Source organism: Gossypium hirsutum, chromosome D02, assembly GCF_007990345.1.
Source record: "Gossypium hirsutum isolate 1008001.06 chromosome D02, Gossypium_hirsutum_v2.1, whole genome shotgun sequence".
NCBI lineage: Eukaryota > Viridiplantae > Streptophyta > Magnoliopsida > Malvales > Malvaceae > Gossypium > Gossypium hirsutum.
In genome coordinates, this window is record NC_053438.1 from 25,720,646 (window position 1) to 25,746,176 (window position 25,531).

The 25,531-nt window shown below is 33.7% G+C and overlaps 1 pseudogene; it reads left to right on the forward strand.

The window, feature by feature from the left end:
* The first annotated feature begins 19,148 nt into the window (after positions 1-19,148).
* Positions 19,149-23,715, forward strand: LOC107908071 (uncharacterized; annotated as a pseudogene).
* Positions 23,716-25,531: the final 1,816 nt, after the last annotated feature.

A 25,531-nucleotide genomic window follows, 5' to 3' on the forward strand; every position in this document is an offset into this window, starting at 1 on the left:
TTATTACAAGAAACAGGGGTGTCTCCATGAGTGCTAATACCTAATCGCCTAAGAAGGTATGATAAATACGTACCATGAGGAAGTGTGATATTTGTGTTCATCCCTCTTCTAATGGCTTTTGTATTGTCATTAAACAAGATAAGTGCAAGATAAGGGTGCCTATCAGATTTAAAACAATCGAGCCACCAATAATCGGTGTTTCAAAGCTTGGCATGCTTTTTGATAGGTCTTAGATTCCAAGTAAGAATTAAATGGAGGACACGATCATGGAGATTTAGTTTGAATGCCGATCCGGACTGGATAAAAAGGGGGGGATCAAAATGGATTTTTTCATCAGAGGAACCTCTAGAGGGTAAGTGAAGATAATCGCCAAAGTCTTCGAGAGCAAGGCGAATAGGAGTTCCTATTAAAAATGAGATGATGGCAATAACGGAGTCGCTAAACTCATAGTGTTTGAGTTTGGCATTGGATAAGAAAGCTCGAACAAGATTTAAATAAGCAGGCGAAGAAATATTTAAAAAATCCATCCACCCCCAATTTTGCAAAATAGGGAGTTAAGCAAATCTAATGGCTTCTAACATGGCTATATCAATTTTCCTAGCCTTCCATACACGTTTTGATGCAAAATACGAGTTAAAAATAGATCGAGAGTGTGTGTCTTGAAAACAAGTGCTAAATGATGACTCGAACTCAGTAGATGGATTAAAAGATGATGCACTAGTCTTAGAACACTTCTTTGGGGCCATAATAGCTAGAAACAACTTAGAGAAACACTAAAACCAAAAAAAAAAAATTCTTTTGAGAAATTTTGTCAAACATTTGGTGGGTTAGGGTTTGAAAAAGAGTTTAACAAATATCTTTAAAAATAAGTGACCTCTTGCAAAGAAACATTTATATATGTTCAAAAACATCCCAATAACCATCAACAAACAAAATTTCAACCTACATCTGTCAAAATCAAGAAGTTGAAATTTTTAGAAATTTACCTCAAAATTGTTGAAAAAGGAGAAATCTTCAAGCAAGTAGGATCAGATCTTATGATAAAGTAGTTTGAAGATAGAAAAGAACCAAGATTTGTGGAAAAATGAATAAATTTGAAAAAATTTTGAGAGGAGAAGAGAGGATTTTTCAGTGGAGGCAAAAACAACTTAGGGTTCTTTATGTTTCAAAATAGCTGCAGCATCTTTAAAAGTCTTGTGGAATCAATATTTTTACTCGAGTATCGATAATTTTACAAAAGTATCGATAATTTTCATTTGGTATCGATACCAAATTTGCATTTTATTTTCTAAGTGCAGTAAAACGGAAAAAACAAGATTTTTAGGTTGTATTGTTTCTCAAGTGTCCTAAATGACTCCAAAACAGTTCCTAAACATTTTATATGCATAAAGATGTGTAATGTGAGTGAAATGCATGAAGCAAGAATATGTAAAAAAAAGACTAAGTTAATACCAATTCTTTAAAATGTGAATAAAAATAGAACAATTTTTCATAGAAAACTTCTCTTACCTTTTTACATATAAAAGCCATGAAATCCATGCTCAACAAGCTTGTAGGAGTAAAATAATCAAATATGGTACAAGAAGACTGTAACAGAAAGTTAAGGAAAGGTTGTTAAACCTAGTTCTCCCCTAAGTGTCCAAAATCTTTCTTTGTCTAATGGTTTTGTGAAAATGTTAGCTAATTAGTTTAAGGTGTCAATATAGTCTAGAACTATTTCACCCTTTTAGACATGATCTCTAATGAAATGATTTCTAATTTCAATGTTTTTAGTTTTAGAATGTTGGATGGGATTTTTAGTGAGACAAATAACACTAATATTGTCACACTTGATAGGAACAATATCTATATCAATTCCATAGTCCTTAAGTTGTTGTTCCATCCGTAAAATTTAAGCATAACAACTACCGACAAAAATATATTTTTGCAAGTTAAAAGCATCCTTTAACTTGCATCCTCTCCGAGTAAACTTGCATCCTTTAACTTGCATGCTTTTCCTATCTAATTTGCAACCTCCAAAATCCGCATCCGAGTAAGCATGCAAGTTAAAGGATGTCTCTAGAGTACTAAAGACCTAAATTTTGAGTATCTCTATGGTATCTAAAGATTCTCTTAATGACTTGTAAATGTGATGCCTTAGGACAAGATTGATATCTAGCACAGTCTACTTGCGGTAAGATAAAGCAAAGAACCAATCGTTGACCTATATAATTTTAAATCAACACATTTACCTTTTTCATCTTTGTCAAGCTTTGTAGAAGAGCTCATTGGAGTAGCTTGTGGTTTGAGAGTGTCCACCCCAAAATTTTTGAGCATGTCCCTTATGTACTTAACTTGATTAATGAAGATACCATCCTTTCTTTGCTTGATTTGGAAACCCAAGAAGAAATTTAGTTCTCCCATCATGCTCATCTCAAACTCACCTTGCATTAGCATAGAAAATTATTGACAAAGAATATCATTAGTAGAACCAAAAATAATATCATCAACATAGATTTGAACTACTAATAAATTTGTCTTTTCTTTTAATAAAAAGTGTTGTATCAACCTTCCTTTTATAAATATCTTTTTCAATTAGAAAATTGGATAATCTTTCATACCAAGCTCTAGGAGCTTGTTTCAAACCATACAAAACTTTTGAAAGTTTGAAAACATGGTTTGGAAAATTTGGATCTTCAAAACCGGGTGGTTTTCAACATACACTTCTTCATTTATAAAACCATTTAGAAAAGCAATTTTTACATCCATATGATAAAATTTAAAATTGTTAAAGCATGCAAAAGCTAAGAGCATTCTAATGGCTTCCATCCTAGCTACGGGAGCATATGTTTCATCATAATCTATTCATTCCTCTTGAGTGTAACCTTGAGCAACAAGTCTAGCCTTGTTCCTCACTATGTTACCATTCTCATCTAATTTGTTCCTAAAAACCCATTTAGTACCTATAGTATATTTATCACTAGGTCTATCAACTAGGGTCCAAACTTCATTTTTCTTAAATTGATTTAACTCTTCTTGCATAGCCAATATCCAATAGTCATCATTTATTGTTTCTTTGATATTTTTAGGCTCAATGCATGAGATAAATGTAACATACTTACAAGTATTTCTAAGAGAAGATCTAGTGATTACCCATTGGGAAGGATTTCCCAAAATCATACATCCTTCATATAGTTTAAACTCTCTTGGATGAGTGATTTCTCTTTCCTCAATTGAAAGTTCTTTTAGAGTATCTTGCATTTGTTCTCGAATTTTATCATATGATTATTGATTCTCTTTATTAAAAAATTCTAAATCATCATCATCAACACAAAAATCCTTTCCAAAAAGAGGATTAGAGTCATTAAAGATAACATGTATAGACTCTTCTACTACTAAAGTTCTTTTGTTAAAGACACGATAAGCTTTAGAATTTAAAGAATAACCAAGAAAAATTCCTTCATCAGTTTTTGTATGAAATTTACCAAGATTATATTTTCCATTAATTAAGACAAAACACTTGCATCTAAAAGGATAAAAATAGCTAATGTTAGGCTTTTTGTTTTTGAAAAGTTCATATGGAGTTTTCTTTAAAATAGGTCGAATCATTACTCTATTAATCACATAGCAAGCCGTGTTTGTTGCTTCTGCCCAAAAATATTTTGGTAAATTATTTTCACAAAGCATGGTTATAGCCATTTCTTCTAAAGTTCTATTTTTCCTCTCAACAAATCCATTTTGGTGAGAGGTTCTAGGTGTAGAAAAATTATGGCTAATTCCATTTGAGTTGAAAATTTTTTCAAAACCAGGATTTTGAAATTCGGTTCCATGTGAACGACTAATACTAGTAATAGAGTAACCTTTTTTATTTTGGTTCATTTTTGAAAATGTAATGAATTTTTCTAAAGCTTCATCTTTAGTACTTAAGAAAAGAACTCAAATAAATCTAGAATAGTCATCAACAAGTACAAAAGCATATTGTTTACAACCCAAGATAGATGTCTTCATTGGACGAAACAAGTCTATGTGAATTAGTTGAAGAACTCTACTACTTGATACATCATTAATAGGTTTAAAAGAAACTCTTTTATGTTTACCCATAATACAAGCATCATAAATATTATTCATATCAAAGTCAATTTTGGGTATGTCATTTTTAACTAATTTATGCAATATATTCATGCTAGCATGTCCTAGTTTTCTATGTCATAACAAATAGCTATTTTTATTTTTAGCAATAAGACATAAGCTAGAGTTATGCATATCATTTAAATGCACCATATGTATATTTTCTATCTTATGTCCTACAAGCATAATCTTATTAAATGCAATGTCAATAGCTTTACAACCTTTAGACTCAAATATGACATATGAAAACTCTATCACATAATTGACTAATACTTAAAAGATTATGCTTAAGACCGTTAACATGTAAGACATTTTCAATAATGATAGAAGTGTTTTTACCAATGGAGTCTATTCCTTTAATTTGTTTGGTAGAGTTGTCACCAAATGTAACTTCTCTTCCATTTTTTGGCTTCAAATTGATAAAATGACTCTTGCCACCGGTCATGTGTCTTGAGCATCCACTATCAATGTACCATAAGTTTTTCTTTGAGTAACCCACCTCAAAGAATGCTCCTTTCCCTACAAACATAGAATTAAGATTTGATTTTTTGTACCTAAATTCTTTTGGGTCCATAAGCATTAGTTCCTATAATTTTATTCCCTTTAGGTATCCATTTTGAAATAAAGCTCCTATATTGAGAAATTAGGAGTCATTTAGGGACCCATACACTTTTACTGAATTTTCTCTTGTAAAAATTTTCGGGATCTCTATGTTTATAGAAATTAAAGCTATTTTTAACATAGTTTTGTTTTGAATTTTCTCCTTTTTCTAAAAATTTTTTAGAGTGAGCTTTTTCAATCTTAAGCAACTCAAGTTGCTTTTGATGATCCTCTTGAGCTTTTGAAAGTAAATTATGCAAGTCTAAATTTTTCTTTTCAAAGTCATTAATAATTTCTTGCATTTTATTTACTTTCTCCTCAAGTTCATGATTGGTTTTAGAAAGTAAGTCATTTTCAATTTTCAATTTTCAATTATTTTTCTTATGTTTTGACATCATGACTTCAAATTCTAAACCTAATTCATCATAGGAATCTTGCAACTTATCAAAAGAATAATCATTTAAAGTAGATAAGTTAGAAGTTACGTTAATATCATCGATGGCCATAAGGCAAAGATTGACTACTTCTTGATCTTCATTGTCCGATGAATCTTCATCACCCCAAGTAGCAATATGAGCCTTAAGCTTTTGTTTGTTTGACCCTCTTTTCTTCCATTTAGGACACTCAAATTTGATGTGTCCTGGATATGTAACTGCTCAAGACATCATCTTACCACCTTCTGTGGAAATCGTTGATAATACACAGCATGTAGCCAGCCTAACCAAACCAATTGATTTGTGTATTGGATTACAAATTGAGAGAAATAGAGGATACGGTATAAAAACGCCAAAGACCTTTCACGGCAGAAGTTATCCTATAGATGTATTCATGCTTGTTCGAAATGCGAAGCTTACACTCATAGCATATGATAGGGTCCTTCTCTTTAGTAGATTCATTCTTGAGTTTCTTTTGGAATTGTCTTCCTTTGTTGGACCTCATGAACCTCTTGAATTTTTTTGCGAACATTGTCATTTCATCATCATCATCATTATTAGAGTCTTCATTCTTCTCACAAGTTGTTGATTTTAAAGAAACTCCCACCTTCTTTGGAACTTCTTTGATTTCCTTTGCATTGTAGTTGATCTTCATTGCATATGTCAATAAAGAACTAATGAGCTCATCAAGTGAGAGTCAGTTGAGATCCTTTGACTCTTCTATTGTCGTCACTTTAGGTTCCCAAGATGTTGGGAGACTATTCAACATTTTCTTTACCATCTCATTGTTGGGATATGTCTTCCCAAGAGCTTTGAAACCATTGATGATATGAGTGAAGCGATCAGACATCTTATTAATTCCTTCTTCCGATTTTACTCTAAACAATTCATAATCGAGGGTAAGAAGACTTATCTTGGACTCTTTGACTCTACCTGTACCTTCATGGGTGACTTCAAGCTTTTCCCGTATTTCTTTTGCATTTTCACACAATGAGACTCTATTGTACTCATTGGAATCAAAAGCACAAAATAGGGTGTGCATACCCTTTACATTTAATTGCACCCTCTTGATGTCATTTTCGTCTCATTCATTCTCTTTCTTTGGGATAACAACACCTTCGACCCTCTTTATTGGGATGGATAGCCCATTAGTAACTATCCTCTAAACTTCATAGTCGTTGGCTTGGATGAATAGCTTCATTCTTGTTCTCCAATATGAGTAGTTGTTGCCATTAAATAGAAGAGGCCTCATGGTGGAATGCCCTTCTACCAATATAATGGAATTTTGCTTCGATGCCATGTAGAAGATTTCTTAACTTGAGCTTCTAACTAGAAAACCTTGAGGATCATCTCTCTTGGTGGTAAAATCGTCTCTAGAGCTCTAGCTCTGATACCAATTGAAAGCTCGATGAAGCAAACCAAAAATGCCAAGAGGGGGTTGAATTGGCCTTTAAAATTTTGGTGAAAGCAAAGGCAAGAAAGAAATAAAAAACACAAAGAAATTAGAGTGATTCGACCCCAATTGCCTACTCCACTACCTAAGCTTTCCACCACTAAGGATTTTTTCCCAAATCCAATAATGTGTTCAACCTTTGAGAACAAGTTTTAACCTTACAACTCCTTAAGATTTCTACCCCAAATCTTAAGTTTAAAAACCTGTCAAAGAGATACAAATAAGGAAATAAAGAAACAATCCTTACAAGATAACTTTGTTTGTAAATTGAAGCACATATACAATGAAATACACTTGAGCAAAAATAAAGGAGACAAGGCTCACAAGTGTATGTAAGAAGAATATGAAAATTTAAGCTCTAAAATTGTTTAATTGATGATATTTTCTTGAAGTACTTTTGTTGGATGTTGTAGGACTTTAAAAGATGTTATTTATACCCCTTAATACATTTTTAGCCATTGAGGATGTTGGAGAAGTAAATATGGTCGTTGAGGATGAAAACCAGAACATTTATTTCACTTGCAACTTCGAGTATCGATACCTTTAAAAAGGGTATCGATATTTTTTTGTCATAAATTCTAATTCAGTGATCGTTGGAATGAAAAAAATCGATACTTCAAAAATATTTTATCGATACTTTCTGAAAGAGGTATTGATACTGGATCGATACCTTGTAGGGTTTTTGAGAAACATAATACAAGTTTAGTATCATTTTTAAGTAAGGTATCGATTATTTTAGAAAAATATCAATACCGAGATCATGGTATAGATAATTTTTAGGTTTTTGATAGAATGCCTTTTTTGTCTTATTTTTACTAAGGGTGTCGATTACTTTAAAAAATTATCGATACTAGGCAAAATGGTATTGATTCTTTTTGGCCTGGAGAAATTCTGACTTATTTGAATATCATTTTGATGTGTTAAAATGATTTTAACTTAATTGAGATCATTTTGACTTGGTTAAAAATAATTTCACTTGATTTTAAAATTGTTTCAAAATTTTCTAAAAGTTTATTGTAAGTATTAACAATTTTATTTCTTGGAATTCAAATTTAAAATTATTTTGTCAAATTCAACTTATATTCAAAAACACTTTTAATTTGCTATATCAAAATCTTTTATCAAATAAAGCTTAATTTAACACACACAGCCTACCACACGGTCATGTGGTGCATACAGTCTGTCACATAGCTTGCCACACAGTCGTGTGACGCTGGGAAATTTAAAAAATAGCCCCTGTTTTTCAATTTTTCTGAATTTCGATCGAAGTTTCGGGTTAGATTCACACACCTAACAATATTTTTGATTAGCCACGTAACAAGGAACTCGAGAATCTTAGAATCATTCATTAAATTAAATCGATTAACCATTAAATTACCATCCAACATCACAGTCCTTAATCAAAATTTCAGTTCCTAAACTGAAGTTCGAGTACTTACTACTCGGAAACATCCAAAACGAGAATTACTTTACTTGTAGGACACAATTCTCACACCCTTCGCCTAACAAAATCACAAAAACACTGAACACTACGTAAAAAGAAGACTAAACACCTACAACTCCAATATTATCCAAAAATAAATCCAATCTAAAATAATAGAGAAAAAATTTAATGAACTTACACCAAACTTTGAACCACGATCAAAGGACAAAACTTGCACACGAACACATGAAACAAATGGAACAACAACAAAGAAAATAATAGCTAAGAAAGAATTTCTAAAGTGAGAAAGGAAAGGAGAAAAAGAGAATAGAGAGAAACCAAAGAAAGAAAAGAAAAGAAATGTGGGGGAACGAGGTGGACGGTTGGGAGTGGGAGCAAACTTAGGGGTAGTTTTTTTTTAAATTCACTATAAGATAAAAATTAAATGTAATATTCAATCAAAATCAAATCAGCTTTATTAGAATTTGAAGACAACCCAATTTCTAACACATGGCAAGAAAGAAAAATAATTCCCATATTGCATATACAGATATTTGAACACAAAACCCAAGGGTAAGCTAACACCTTACCATTGAACCTACAAGCTCATTTTGTCATAACTTGCCTAGAAATAAGATTCAAGCCAAATAATCAGGGATAAGAATAAGACCAAAAGTTAAAAAATATTCAAAGAAAAGACTCGAACCCAAAACTTCATGCACATAATCACAACACGCAACTATTAAACCAAGTTAACATTCCATACTTAATAAAATTCGGGGCTTTACATCTTTCCCTTTAAAGAAATTTCGTCCTCGAAATTTACCTGACTCAGAAAGATAGGGATACTGTTGACGGATCAAGTCCTCAAGCTCCCATGTGGCCTCCTTTGAACCATGATTCCTCCACTATACCTTCACTAACAGAATGGTCTTCTTCCTCAAGACTTTAACTCACGATCTAGTATCTGTATCGACTCCTCATCAAAACACAAGTCCGGCCTTAACTCAATTTCCTCCACTGGAACCACATGAGAATGATTAGAATGATAATGCCTCAACATGGAGATGTGAAAGAAGTCATGAATTTGATCCAGCTTTGGAGATAACTCCAACTGATAAGTAATCGGCTCAACACGCCTCAAAACCCGATATGACCCAATGAAACGAGGGCTTAATTTGCCCTTATGACCAAATTTAAGAACCTTCTTTCAAGGAGATACCTTAGGGAAAACACGGTCCCCCCACCTCGAACTCAATATCTCGTCTCCTAAGGTCCATAGAAGACTTCTGTCTTTCAGAAATAACCTTAAGTCGATATCAAATTATACGAGTCTTATCCATAGTCTCAGCCACTGACTCAAGACCCAGAACCTTCTTCTTACCAAACTCAATCCAACAAAGCGGAGTGCGACACTTCTAACCATAAAAAACCACATAATCTGCCATCTGAATGCTAGATTGAAAAATATTATTGTAAGCAAATTTAGCTAGCGACAAAAACTCCTTCTAACTACCTCAGAAATCAATAACACAACTCTGAAGCATACCCTCCAAAATCTAAATTACTCTATCAGACTGAACATTAGTCTGCGGATGAAGTGCCATAATAAAATCTAGTTGAGTACCTAGAGCCTCATGTAACTTCTTCTAAAAGCGAGAAGTAAAACGAGGATCACAATTTGAGATAATTGATACTGGAATCCCATGAAGCCTAACAATCTTAGAGACATAAAGCTTCGCTAACTTCTGTAAGGAGTGATCGGTCCTAATCGGAATGAAGTGAGTAGACTTAGTTAACCGATCCACAATAACCCAAACTGATTCATTCTTAGTAGGTGTTAAAGGTAACCCACTAACAAAGTCCATAGTTACCCGTTCCCATTGTAACAACTCATTTCTTTGAAGTGTCAAAACAGTGATTTTAGGGTCACAAATCTGACGTGTGAGCCCATAAATATTATTATTTAATATTTACGAGTAATATATGGTGTAATAATAAATTTTGATTTCATGATTTTTGGAAAAATGAAAGAATAATTAGGTTCAAGTGGTAAGACCCTAAAGTCAAGTGGTTTTAGAAAATGAGGTATTGGGACCTTATTTCTATAAACTGAGCTGTAAATATTTTTATAAATATTTATAAAGTGTTATTAAGGTTGTATTAAATTTTCATTAAGAAATTTTAATATTTAGATAGTTAATTAATTAAAAAATGGACTAAATTGTAAATGATGTAAAATTTTATCACTATTAGATTTGAGTGATTAAATGGCTTAATGGTTATAAGTGGAAGGATTAAAATGGTAAATATACCATTTTTAATTAGTAGGGCGGCAAAAGAGCTTTAAATTTTTGTTTTATTCATGTGGAAATGTTAAAGTAATTAAAAATCATTAATAAAATTAAAATAAAAGATGAAAATTACCATTTGTCTTCTTCATTTCTTCTTTAAACAAACTGAATGCTCCACAGAAATGCTTCAAGGTTCGGCTATGGTGATATCCTTGCATGGTAAGCCATTTTCACCCGTTTCTAATAATTTTATGTATTTTAGATCGTTGCAATTAGGTCCAGCTAGCCAGTACCTTTATTTTTGAAACTGTTAGAGATTTTGAATGTTGTCATTGATGAATCTTTGTGATTTTGGATGTTAAATGATGAATTTGAATTATTAATTGTTATTTATAAGTATTTTGTTAAATAATTTTAATGATTTAAATGTTTAGGGATTAAATTGCTAAAGTAATAATAATTCAAGGACTTGGTGTGAAATTGTTACAAATGTGAGCTGCAATGGATGCTATTAACATTCAGCTAGTATGGATTTTTAATAAAATTGGTTTATTAGCATGATTAGTACTAAATTGAATAAAAATGGAAAGTTGAGGGTAAATTTGTAAAAATGTCAAAAAGGACTATATTGCATAAAATAAATTGGTTTTACTATCTAAATTAATGAATTGAATGAAATTATTAATTTAGATCGAGAACGAGTGCAAAATTGAGAAGAAGAGAAAATTTCCAAATAGCCCCTATACTTATTCATTGCTGCAAATTAGCAAGGTAAGTTCGTATGATTAATTAACGTGTTAATGTTATATTGAATTATATATTCATGTATTATTTTACATGAAATGAAATGTGGAAATCCAACGATGTTTCGACGATTATCAAGTCCCGTTTGAACCTTAGGACTACGTAGGATATAAATGACATGTCATTAGGGTTACCATGTTTCGAGTGTTGGTCTTGAATGTCCTACTAATGGCTGAGGTCCTGCATTTTTTGTGGATACCCAACAGCTTTTGCAAGCAGCATCGCGTAGCTTACATTTCGACCTTCAGCTTGTGTGAGCAGACCCATTTCATAACTCGAGTGAGCAACATGTAAAGGAATCGAAAAGGTTATGACTATATGTTTAGCACACTTTGTGTGAGCTTTCCCACGTATTCGATGTTATTCTAAATGGTTCAACAGGCATGACAATGAAGGAACAGTAAGTATTCAAATGACTTATGTCATGAATCTCTGAAAAGGATTAAAAAGGAAATGTTCAATGAAAGTATGTTTATGTTCACGAAATTGATGGTTTCAAATGATGTTGTTCATGTATAATGACTTACCTTATGTTAATTCAAGTGAATTATGACTTGATGCACTAACATGTGTTGTTGATGATGCTTAGGCTTGTGCCAAGCTTATGGTTGGATTCTATCATACTTAATCTTAATGATATACATCAAAATGGTAAATGTCCAAATGAAAATATGCTTATATGCATGAAAAGGTTGTATGAATCAAAAGATATATTTTCTTATGAAATGTCATATCATGTGGTTGATCCCAAAAGAGTTATGTATAAATGCACTAAATTGTGTATTAATGATGATATTTAGGCTTTTGTCAAGCTTGTGTAATTGGTTGATGTTTATGCTTATGTCTTGTATTATGCAAATGATACAGGTAAGAAAAGGTAATGAAACGGTAAGTTTATAATTTAGATGTAATATGATGATATAAAAGGATTGATGAGTTAAAGGACTTACTTATATATGAAAAATTTACTTATGCTATGGATGAATTTACCTATGTCATGAATAAACACACTAATTCGTGAATTGATAATGTTATTTAAGCTTATGCTAAGTAAATGGAATGGTTCATCGTCTTAAGAAAAGGTTGATGATTATGTAATACAACTTATAAAATCTTATTATGTTATGAATTAAAAGTATATGTGTTTTTGAGGAATTTACTCATTTGTGAGTTGATGGTTATGCAGTTTTATAAATCTTATGGCATTGGTATAGGTTTATAATTATCCTATAAAGTGCAAAAACAACCGCGGCAAGCTCGAGGTCATGTGTTAGATAATTACCCTCATGTTGCTTAAGTTGTCTAGACTCATATGCTACTACCTTACCCTCTTGCATTAATACAAACCCCAAACCGGTATAAGACGCATCACTATACACAACAAACTCTTTCCTAGATTCAGGCTGAATCAGAATGGGTGCCTGAATCAAAACCGATTTGAGCTTCTCAAAGCTCGATTGCTGCTCAACAGCCCAAACAATCGGAGTGTTATTACGTAGTAACTTAGTCAAATGAACTGCCATTAGTGAGAATCCCTCAACAAACCTCTGGTAGTAACCCGCTAGACCTAGGAAACTCCAAAGATCAATTACATTTCTAGGCTACTTCCAATCCAGAATAGCCTCTATCTTCTTAGGGTCTACTCGAATACCCTCAGCAAAAACCACATGCCCCAGAAACATAACTTTACTCAACCAGAATTCACATTTACTTAACTTGGCTTCTTATGCAGAATCTGAAGAACTACTCTAAGATGCTCATCATGTTCATCATTGGTCTTTGAGTATACGAAAATATCATCGATAAAAATGATGATGAACTTGTCCAAATATGGCTGAAAAACTCGATTCATGAGATACATGAATGCAATCGAAGCATTAGTCAAACCAAATGGTATGAAAATGAACTCATAATGCCCATAGCGAGTCCTAAAGGTAGTCTTGTGCACATCGACCTCTTTAACCTTCAACTGATGATACCCCGATCGAAGATCAATTTTTGAAAACACAAACGTCCCACGAACCTGATCAAACATGTCGTCGATCATTGGAAGTGGGTACTTATTCTTTACTGTCAATTTGTTCAACTGATGATAATCCACACACATTCTGATAAAGCCATCCTTCTTTTTGAAAAAGAGGACTGGTGCTCCCCACGGGGACACATTAGGCTAATGAACACCCTATCCGGAGGTTCCTGAAACTGGAACTTTAATTCCTTTAGTTTTTTTGGTGCTATTTGATATAGGGCGATTGATACTAGAACTATCCTTGGTAAAGCCTCAATTTCTAGCTCAACCTCTCTATCTCGTGGTAATCCCGACAACTCCTCAGGGGACATTAGGAAAATCCTTAGCAATACGAGTACCTTCCACAGTCAAACCTACAATACTCATATCGTGCACATACGCCAAATATGCAACACAACCCCTATGAAACCAATTTTTTGGCTATTAGAGTGGAGATCACATTAGAGAGGTAATCTTGACACTTGTTGACCATCACAACCTCTTCACCATCCTCAACCTTAAACATCACCCTCTTATACTCTGAATCTAATCCGACCCAACCCTTCACCAACCGATCCATTCCCAAAATCATATCAAACTCTTGGAAGGGCAACCCCATTAAATCAGCGGAAAAAACAAACCCCTGTACCTCAAGCGAACACCTCCTAAACACTGTAACAACTCGAACATATTACCCGGTATACTACTAAATATGTAGGAATATGTAGAACCAAAATCAATTAATGCAAAATAAGGAACTGAATGCATGTCAAATGTACTGACAATCACATCAGCCGCATCCTGGTCCTCTCGGTGCCTCGCCGTATAAACTAAGGTTGGTTATCTAGCCTCAGTCTGAACTGCACCTTTGCCCAGTTCTTTTTTGCCACAACCACCACCATTACCTACCCTTATTTGACCAGGAACCCTCAATAGTGGATAACCCACCCTCTAAGGTTGAATTTGACCCTGAACCGGTGCCTGAACCTAATTAACCATCCAAAAGACACTCACCAATCTTATGCTTAGTAAACCCACACCTATAGCAAGCACCACTCCTCCTGCAACACTCACCCAGATGGTGTCTATTCTAGAACCCACAAATCGGTATCTGCTCAACTCTAGAAATAGGCTCAACTCTGGCAACTAGCTCTGCCCGTTGAGGTTTCTCAAACCTGACCCATTTCATAGGCTGCTGATAAGAACTAGAAGGGCCTGAATCCTTCTTGTTCTTATTTTAAATTTTCTCCTTCTTCATTTTCTCGCGCTTAGCATGCTTAATATCCTCATTAATCTTAGCCTTCTCCACCAAAGTTTCAAAGACTCGCTCCTATTGGGGAGCTACTAGAACCTAAACGTCGTGCCTCAAACCCTCCTCAAATCAAATACTTTTATCATAATCAGTTGCTACCAGCCGTGAGCATACCTGCTCAATCTCAAGAATTTGGCCTCATACACGGCCACCAATCTATCCCCATCAGTCAGCCCTATAAACTCGCGTCTATGGGCCTCAACATAGCTCGCCCTCGTATATTTATTCTAGAAGGCACTTCGAAAGTAATCCCAAGTTAACCGCTCAGGCTGAGTACCCTCCTCTACTGTCAACCACCACCGATATGCCTCATCATGAAGCAAAGATATTGCACCCTTCAGTTTCTACTCGGAAGTACAGTTTAGATCATTCATTATTCTTTCTGTGGCCACCAACCAATACTCGGTCATAGATGGGGCAACTCCAGCGACACCCTTAAATAGTTTAACTCCATTGGACCTGAGTTGTTTAGTTACCGAACCTCGACTCCCAGATCTAGTATGAGTTCAAGCGACCCTCTCCAAAACCCTCAACATAACCTGGGATAATGCATCGTCCCCAACAGTGTCAGCACCAGACCCAGTCTCAGCGATCAGAGTTCCGACAGTCTAACTTGTATCTAATTAGGGCATACTACCCATTAAAGATGACTCAACTCAAGCCCTTGACGATGACCACTACATTCATAGGTACCACGTCTTCGAGATCCACGACTACTCATTATCTTGTATACAAGTTTCAAAAACTTTTATGCATCAGTTTAAGTTTTAAAACCATAATTTTAAAGTTTTATCGGAGTACTTATCAGTATTTAGAGAGTGTTATAGCACTACAGTCTTAAAGGCGAATACTTATACTAAAGTGTCACATACAAAATTATATCTAAAGCATAACTAAAGTTTAAATTTCTTACTTGGATCGGTTCTAGAGTCTCAGTTTCACTTTTTGAAAATCAAAAATTAACTTTTAGTGGGACTTCCGTTTAAAACAAAAATTTATCTTTCTAAAACATTTTGAACCCAAAATACAAAGCCCAAGTTTTTGCCACCTAGCTCTAATACCAACAAATATAACACCCCTAACCCGGCCTAGATGTTACGGTTGGATTATGAGGGTTACATCCTTACATAAAAATATTCATGTTTAACATTTATAAAAAAAACTTAATTTTAATCTCAAAAAATTAAAGTTATCAAATTTATTAAAAACATGAACAATCATATGATTGCGTGAAACACCTTGTTACACCAATTTTATCAAAAAAATCACGTATACTTTACCAATTAAGTTGTAAACCATTATGTTAGATTTCAAAGATTTTGCAGTGGAATAAAACATTTTAGAATTTGTCTTTTAACACCGTACTATATTTTTGGTCACACCATCTTGATTAAGACTCTATTTATGAATAAAATATTCATAAAATAAATAAATCAATAGTAATGTCCCAAACATAATTTACAGTCCAAAAAGTATGAAAAGTCCATGAAAGTTCATAACATAGTAAATCAATAAAGTGCAAACCGAGCTCTATCGCATGTGAAATGGTATGCGATTTGTGTAAGTATTCACGTGGAATCAAGTAGTAAAGTGATGTGTGAGTATCGTTCCCACAAAGATCGAATTGTGGCACTAAAGTGGTCAAGTTATTATTGTAAAATGTGACTAATGCTATGTGATGACAAAAACAATGATAAGTATGTAATGGAAATGAAAGGAATAGTGATGTATGCATTATGTGAAACTAATGAGTACTTGGAAATGCTATGCAAAACAAGAGTAGGAATGTAATGGAAATTATGAGAATAACTACATGAATGATATGCAACGAATAAATAAATGACTAAGAATGATATGGTAAAGCTACTACGACAAAGATAAGGGTTATGCGATCTTGAGTGGGAAGGTCAAGATTACTAAGAATCTACTTTTCCTATCAGCAATGCCTTAGTTAAATCATACTTAACCTACTGCCCAAAAGAGTTCTAAAGTGGCCTACTTCTTTCGAAAGCAGAAACCCCAAGTTACCTTACCTGTGTCTTAGGCCTTTAATATGGTACCCTGCATTTTTTTCCTTCTATATGAATGCTGCTTTATGTCTATAGTCTACTACAAGTATCTATCAAGTACTTGCCCATATCATTCAACCACAATCCAACTAATCTAACCTTTTTAGAATTTAGATGAATTTAAGGATATGTTGCACAGTCGACTATGTCTAGGGATTGCTCACATGGATTGTAAAGAATAAAATAATTGAATGAAATAGTAAAATAACTAAGACTTAAATTGTAGCCCTTAAAGACAGTTAAAGTTTCATCAAAGTAATCCTAACCCTATGAGATATAACTCATAGGTTGGCAAATAAAATTCAACTCAAACATCATTTTCATCACTGCAATTCATGAATAAATAGATTAGAAATATTGGAAAAACGTCGGGAAGACACCTTTCGCTTGTTCAATCCACACTCCAGCTGTGCAGTGTCCTAAGGTGGCTGAGAGAAGTTGCCTACGTCTTTCCTCTTCCTCTCTCTATTCAGCCGCTACCTTCTAATTTTCCCAAGGATCTCTACCCGCAGTTCTGCGCCCTGGGGTTTCCTCCTTTGATTCTTTTTAAATTGATTTTTTTCTTTTTTTTAGGATAATTCCAATAGCCCCAAAATTTATTTTCTCTTCTTTTCTAGGAAAATTTATCTGGTACAAGTAGAGTTAGGTTGAAACTGATATGCGTTGCATGCTGACTGGACATCTTCCCGACATTGCCACGGCATATTGGCTGTCCATGTGACCACCCTTTTGCCCCGACAAAACTTCACTTATTTATTTCTTGTTCCTCATCATTCACCTACCAATACCATAAAACAATCCATTCCACGAGCAATTAAAAACACCTTATATTTAAACGCAACCCAAGTTCTAATGTAATGTTAAAAAAATATTAATGAAACGGCCTAAAATGCATTTAGATATACTTACGTATAGGCAATTAACTAGGTCCCACGGCAGAAAATATAACTCTTTTCAAGAGTTATCACACCCTCAAACCTGATTTATTGCTTGTCCTCAAGCGAAATATGCATGTATGCATAAATGCTAGCATTTTGCCAACACACCAGACCAACTCATACTGTCAGGTTTTTTTTGAAGAACAAGTACATCAGTTCTCAGCAATCTCCTTATTTCCTAAAACTCATTCGACTGTTAAAGGCTTGCTCAACAAAGGTAGTGCAAGATTTTTTCCCTAAACACAAAATCTCCTAAGTACTCATGTATTCCCTCTTTTGGCCTATAGCAACCATCTTCTAATTTAATTATTTCATTTATTACCTAGTCATAAGTTACTTGCTTTAAGCCTGCTCAGAATATATTAATCACATTTATGTTTTTTTCTTTCTTTTTCTCCTTCTTTTTTTGAATGAAAGAGATAGTATTATTATTGTTATTATTATGGGATTTAGCATGTTACAATATTCTTTGACTTGACAATCATAATGGAGCATACAATGAATTGCTGAATACTCAATCATGTCATAATTTAAACCGAAAGGCACCCATAAAGCTTGAACTTTTGATGAAAAAGATGGATGGAGCATACAACTACCTCTTTAGCTACTTAGTCCTTTTTGCTACAATGGAGTGCCCCTAATTTTATTTTCATGAAACACGCTTTTTCTTAGACTCACCTTTCTAATAAACAACATGATGGAGAAAACAAAGTGATGTTGACATACTTGGCAATTCTAAATATTGGAGTGCCTATTGTCCTTTATTAAATAATGCTGTGGCAATATAACTAATGCTTGGCTTTAAAAATCCCTAAGTTCATTAAAAGATATGTACTATATCCCAAAAAAAACACACTGAGTATAAGACATCCTATCTTTAGGAATTATTTTTCAAGCATCTTAACCTAAGCTAAATTCACCCAATTCACTGTCACATGTTCTAGGTATATCAAAAAATATAAATTCACAATCGAACATCATAAGTATAAATTTTACTTCTTATAGAAAAAAAATACTTCGGTGGTTATAATGCAGTGGCAAAACATACTATATAAAGTGCAACCTAAATGCACAATACACCCTTAAACCTAAGGGATGCATTGTCCTCAATGCATGAACATGCAACAAAAATATAGATAGGGATAGACAAATGTCATGGAAAATGCAATGAAATGCATGATCATTAAAAGAAAAGAGAAAAAAAACTTATCTAGCTTAGGTTGTATTATAGGTATTTTATTCAATTCTTCGTGTGGACTTGCAGGCACTGACCTTGTACCTAATCTTCCTTTTCAAGGGGCTTACATCTTCACCTTCCTTATTAATTTCCATGAGATCATCGATCAACTGATCAATCGCACGATTTTGTGCAGTCACAGAGGCTGGTAGAGATAGTGGTACAAGAGTTTTACCTTTTGTAGTGGCAGGAGTTGTAGCAGTAGTAGGGTCATTTTGTCCTTCCTTTCCTTCTTTTTTATCCTTCCCAGGCTTAACGAATGTTGATTTCTCGGTTTCCTCAGCAGCTTATCCAACATCAACATTGGTCGCTTCATTTTCTAAGTCAGCTCTGGTAGTAGTTGGAGCTAGTTCTACTACAGACTAAACTGATGGGAGCAAAATCGAGGGGAAGATAGGGAATTCTGGCATTGGTTTTGAAAAATTCTTTTGTAAAGATCGCTTAATTGTCAAATCTCTATCCCTCACATATGACCAATACTGAGCTTGCTGCTCTTTGGCCTGGACCAACTCTTCAGCTAGTTGGTATTGTTGACTTTCAAACAAGGACATCTTTTGCTCTAGCTGCTTCAAGGAGTTTAATATTTGCTGGTCAAATGAGCCTCGAGGGACCGAAGGTGTTGCTGTGGGAATACGCGTGGTAGTAGAAGCCTAACTTTGTTGAGTTTCCGAGGCTGTATCAATGCCTCGAAGCCTTGCAAAAATTTCCCTTGTGGTTCACCCTTATTAGGAGTAATATCCTCAGCACCAGTAAGAGGAACATTAGTAGTCTTGCATAATGCAGTAATAGAGAAGGAAAATTTAAACTTTCGGTATTCTTCTCAGCACAACGATGGACTTTCTGAAAAATTATCCTTCCCACATTAATTGTTCTTCCTTTTATAATAGAATGCAACAACAACATCCTTTCCTTGGAAACGGTGGTATTGTGCGTGGATGGTATAAGCTGACTTTTCAAGAAATGATAGCACACTTTTCCAATCGGTTTCAATGAAGCCCTTTCAATAGTGTAGCATTCTTGACTAAAGACAATCCATTGTGTGCCTCGACACCTAAATCCTTCAAAACTTTTAAAATACAATTTTACTCAATATTTCGATATCTACCATTTTTTAATCCAAACATATTTTAAAAATATCAAATTTAAATATACTCATTTAAAACTCGATTTGAATTAACAACACTCTTTATTTAACCATAGAAAGTCAAAATATTACCTTGATTTGATGAAAACGATTATCTACAACTCTAATTTTGGATTTCAACTCAAGAAGAAAAATGGCGGATTTGGGAAAGAAAACACGCTTTTCGTTTGAAATTGAGGGTTGTTTTGGTGTTTGGGAGGTTAATAAATATGAAAGGATAAATCAATTTTGAAAGAAGCTCTCTAATTTTAGGTTTTGAAAAAAATCTTGAATGATTTGGAGTGTTAAGAGAGGGAAGAATACGGTGGTATACTCTATGTAGAAGACTAATTTAAAAAATTGGGGCAATTTGCCCTTTAGGTCACTCCTTATTCTTCCCCTTTTCAAAAGGTCATAAATTAATTGAAACTCATTTTTTTCAAATTAGACCTCAAAATTAAATTTTATTTTGAGCTAAATAATAAAATAAAAATCTGATTATGACACTTACATACTTAAATTACTCATTTACGGCCTATTTCTCGATATCTAACTCAACCTCCGGTTAAAAAAAACCTGATTCTACTAACCCAAAACTACTAGGTCAAATTTTGATGCGTGACAATCGCCATGTCCTGAAAACGTGAAAAATGAAGTCCCAACAAGGTAATATGTCACGTCACGATGTGGTGACGTGTTCCCTACTAAACTAGGTTTTTTCTCCTAGTTAAACTTGCTATCTTTTTTCAGTCGAACTTTGGGTATATTTTAATCAGATTAGCCACCGAATTTTAGTCTATAAATAGGGTTCTTAGCAACCCTAGTGAGTTTGACTCAACAACATAATTAAGAGAAAGTTTTGTGGGAATTTCAAGAGAACCTTTTATTTTTGGGTTCGGGTTTGTATGTTTCGCCATCTTGTACTCTTCATCGGTTATTTGTCATTTTAGTGAATTTTTTTTTACATGTGGTTTTTTATCCTCTTCTGAAGGGGTTTTCCACGTAAATATTTGTATCTAATTTTCTTGTTTTTCATTTTTTTTCATTGCAAAATTCAAGTTTAACCCAACACATTTGTTTTTTTTTTAAATTCAAAGGCACTAAAACTCTTTCTTTTCAATAGTTGGGTAAAAGTTTTCTTAAGTCTTTATTAATTTAAGCATTTTCTTTCATTTTAGAGTTAGGATTATTTGCAACCTAGCTTTATTGTTTCTCGTACACTTTCTAACACTTTTTCTTTTCTTATGTTATCAGAATTTACGGCACACATATTTTTTTTCACCTTTATAGCCTTCCATTACAAATTGCATCTTCAAAATTTTTGGCCTATTAAAGCCACTAAGATTCCTTGTTTTTTTTCCTGTGAAGATTAGTTTTCAACTTACTCTCTTATTACTTGTTTTTAAAATCTTACTCTATCTACTTACAAGTTTTGAATTAAACCTATTAGCGGGGTGATTTTATTTTGAGATGTTAATTTGTTTTCTTGTGTCTCATTGTTTCTCTTAGTATTTACATGATGACTAGATTCGATGTTGGTAAAGAAAAATCTACAACTAAATCTAATCAAAGGGATTCTAACCTCTTACTGCTCGAGGCTCACGCAAACCAAATGCAATAGTTAACAAAACGTGAAATGGAGTTCAAAGAACAAATTTCAAAAAAAAAAAAGATACTAGAGCAAAGAGAATTTTCACTAAAACTCTTAGTCATCAAGAGAAGATATATGCGGATAATTACCAGAAGTTGACAAAAGCCTTTTCCAACGAATCCAAAAAGTTAGTTCTTTAGAAGCAGTTTCTAGAATACCAATATTGTGGTGAAAAAGACCATCTAAGGTGTGATTGTTTGTTCAAACAAGGCTTATTACCAAGAGAAATTTTGGAATGCTTCTAGGCTTGAGATAACATCTTGTTACACATTTAATGTTGATGTTACTAAAGAGACATGTTGTACTAAAGAAGAGTTTATAGAATGTAGGCATAATTGCATAAAATACTCTCAACATTTAAGGCTTTTTGGTTTTGTGCCATTAATTTTTTTTATTGACACCCTCAACGTTATAATTTTTTCATAAATCAATTCAATTTTAACGGTAAAAATGAGTTAATCGTTAGTTAAACACCAGTCAACAAAGTAAGCATATGTGTCGTTATAAATGACGTCATCTAAAATTTTTTTCATTTTGTTTCCATCTTATTTCTTTTTCTCCCTTCCTTTCATCAGAGCCCACGCCGGCATTTCACTCTTCTTTCGGACGCAGTGTCGGTAGATGAATTAGCAGCCAAGGCCGTACACAAGAGATACAAAAGGTTAGTCATGGTTTGAACCAAAGCAATAAAAGGTAAAGGAGCTTGGTATTGGGCTCATCTTGAGCCTACGCTTGTTCACAACACCGATACCGGACTTCCCAAAGCTGTGAAACTCGGGTGTTCTTTATGCGACGCCTTTTTCTCAACTTCCAATCCTTTAAAGAACAGCTTCAGAACATTTGAAGTGAGGAACTTGTCCTAACTTTAACTCCCTTGCTAAACCCATTTCATTTGTTTCACCATCTCCGACAACGATGACAACTCCAACAGCAACGCAAAGTAATAGAAAACAAAGTTCATCTTCGGTTACTATGACAGCCACTGGTAGTGTCCTTGTTGCTTCGGGTTCTGGTTCTATTTCAGTTACCTTATTCACCCTCACCAGGGGCGGTTGTGACAGCAAGTAGTGGAACTAGAAACTTGTTACTAGAACAACATTTGGTTTTGTCTGATGGAAGAGAAGATTTAAGTGTTTTGGCTATGTCCGAAGATAGAGTGAAGAAGCTAAAAAGTCCTAAAGTATCACCTGGACCAACTTTAAGCAAATCCCAAATTGAGCGTGTTGTTTGTTTTTTAGCTGATTGGATGTATAAATGTTGTCGGTCGGTTTCATTTTCAAGTCTTGAACATCCAAAGTTCAAAGTTTTTCTTAACCAAGTTGGGTTACCACAGTTCCAACAAGGGAGCTTGTTAGGTCTAGATTGGATGTTAAGTACGAGGAAGTGAAAGCCGAATCAGAAGCAAGGATTAGAGATGCCATGTTCTTTCAAATTGCACTGATGGATGGAAAGTTAAGAACTTTTCTAGTAGAGAAGAAAGCATGGTGAATTTGACTGTGAATTTGCCTAATGGGACTAGTTTGCATAGAAAAGCAATTTTCTTTACTGGTTCAGTCCCTTCTAAATATGCAGAAGAAGTCTTGTTGGAGACATTAACAGGTATTTGTGGGAATGTTGTTCAACAATGTGCAGGGATTGTTGCTGATAAATTCAAGACTAAAGCTTAAGGAATTTAGAGAGTCAGCATCATTGGATGGTTAACCTTTCTTGTCAATTTCAAGGTTTCAACAGCTTAATAAAGGACCTCACCAAGGAACTTCCTTTGTTCGAGACAGTGACAAAGAATGCTTTGAAGGTTGCAATTTCATAAACAACACCAGTCAAATCCAAAGTAGTTTTCAAAAGTATCAGTTGCAGGAGTGTGGGATTCCTAGGTTATTGAGAGTGCCTTTGCGTGATCACGAATTCGGGCCAATGTGCACAATGAAAAATGCAGGTGTGGGCTCTGATGAAAATGGTTGTGGGTTTTTTTTTTTTTGTAATAGCAGCTACAGGGGAAGAGAGGAAGAGATAAGAAGAAAGATGGAAACAAAATGAAAAAAAATAGATGACACAGGCTTACTTAGTTGACCGGCGCTTGACTAAAGGTCAACTCACATTTATTGTTAAAATTAGACTAATTTTTGAAAAAATTATAACATTGAAGATATCAATAAAAAATGTCAATGGCATAAAATAAAAAATTCTTATGCCTAAAATTTATGATAATGAACCTATAATTTGTGATGAAGAAGAAAGTAGTTCACTAGAGTTATGTTTAGAAGAATTCACAAATTGTAATTCAAGTTTGTTGAGTGGTATTTTTTTTTTAAAGATTTTGTAGATTCGTGGAAGAGAGCTCAATTACATTTGTCCATCTACAATAGAATATTTATTTGTTGAAGCAAGTCTAACATTTGAGGACAAATCTTTTCAGAGGAAGGAATGATCCAGGCGTAGAGTCCACATAAAATAGCTTTTTGCTTGTGATAAAGTCATATTTGAGTTTTGGGCAATGTGTATAATAATCAAACAAATATCTTTTGTGGTTGTAATAAATTTTATCTTTTATTGATCTTAGATAAATAAGTTTTTTGAACTACTTCTATTTTTTAAATTATCTTAGATAAATAGGTTTTTGAATTTAAAATATATTTTTAAAATTATATATTTTTATTTATCTTAGATATATAGGTTTTTTTAAAATTGAATTATTTTTTTATTTTTTATTTATCTTAAATAAATACGGTTTTGTTAACTTATAATAATTTATATTTTTACTTCAAAATCCATGTAGGAGCTATAAATGGGAGGCTTAAGCAACCTATTTAGGATCAATCAGTGAAGTTATTATTTTTCTCACTTGCTTTTAGAGTTGAAGCTCTTTTAAATTATTTGCTCAAACGAGAAAGTCTTCATATCCTAAGTCTCTCTTATCAATGTTTCTAGTTGATTTTTTTTATAGGGGTTTCGTAGGGCATTTTTTAGTGGCATTTTTTAACTCCAGTATTTTAAGGGTGGGAATATTACATATAAAAAATTTATCGAAATGGGCCTGATAAATAATTATTTATCAAAATGGCCAAATTCTCCGAAAGCGCGTCTATATCAGCGCGATGTCAGAGGACGTGGTAGGAAAACGCGTCCCTGAGGAAGCGTTTTGCCTACGTGGATAGAAATCACTCCCTCAAGGACGCGTTTTCCTGCCACGTAAGCGCTCCCTTGGGGACGCGTTTTGCCCGCGCGTGAACAGTAGCAACGACTACTTTTTTGACCATTGGTGACCCCCCAACGGTAAAAAAAAACTATAAAAACCCCCTTTCATTTTTTTTTCACAACTAAATCCTTTCTGTCAATTTCTCTCTAATATTCTCTCAATTTCCTCTCAATTTCCTCTCAAATTTCTATTTAAAAGAGCTTTAATTTTTAATTATTTTTAACAAAGTTTTAAATTTTATTTTTTTGAATTTTTTTTAAATCGTAAAAATTTGTACCAATTTAGCAATGGCCGGAGAATTGATTCGTCTTGATGACAAGCACATATCCGTCAAACAAATGAAAATGGTAAGTGTCGAAACCATTTTTATTTTTGGAAAAAAAAAACAAAAATTAGTTGTCGATGAAAATTTGGAGTCGCCACCAATCTTTTATTAAGGTGTGATTGGGTCACCTAAAAACGACTTTGGTCTACGAATTTTAGAAAAACGGGTCTGGGAGTCAGTTACGTATGAGGAAGGATTAGTACTCTCATAACGCCCAAAAATTGGTACCTAGTTAATTAATTAATGTCTTAATGTCGAAAATTTGAAAATATATAACCCTTAGCAAAAACTTAAAAACGTTACGTATTAAGACCCTCATCATTTCCGAGAAAGAAAATGTCACACCCAATGCGTTAGGGCACGACATTCTAATTTCCTCAAAAATGAATTAGGCCAGAATACTCGTGTAGTAAAAATTTAAAAGACTATCCATTTATTCAAGATTAAGAAATCGCGGCCCAATATGTTAGGGAACAATTCCTCCAAAATCCCAAACTTGGAATATTTCCTTTATTATTTTTTAGAAAAAATCTTCATTTCGAGAAATCAATGCGTCA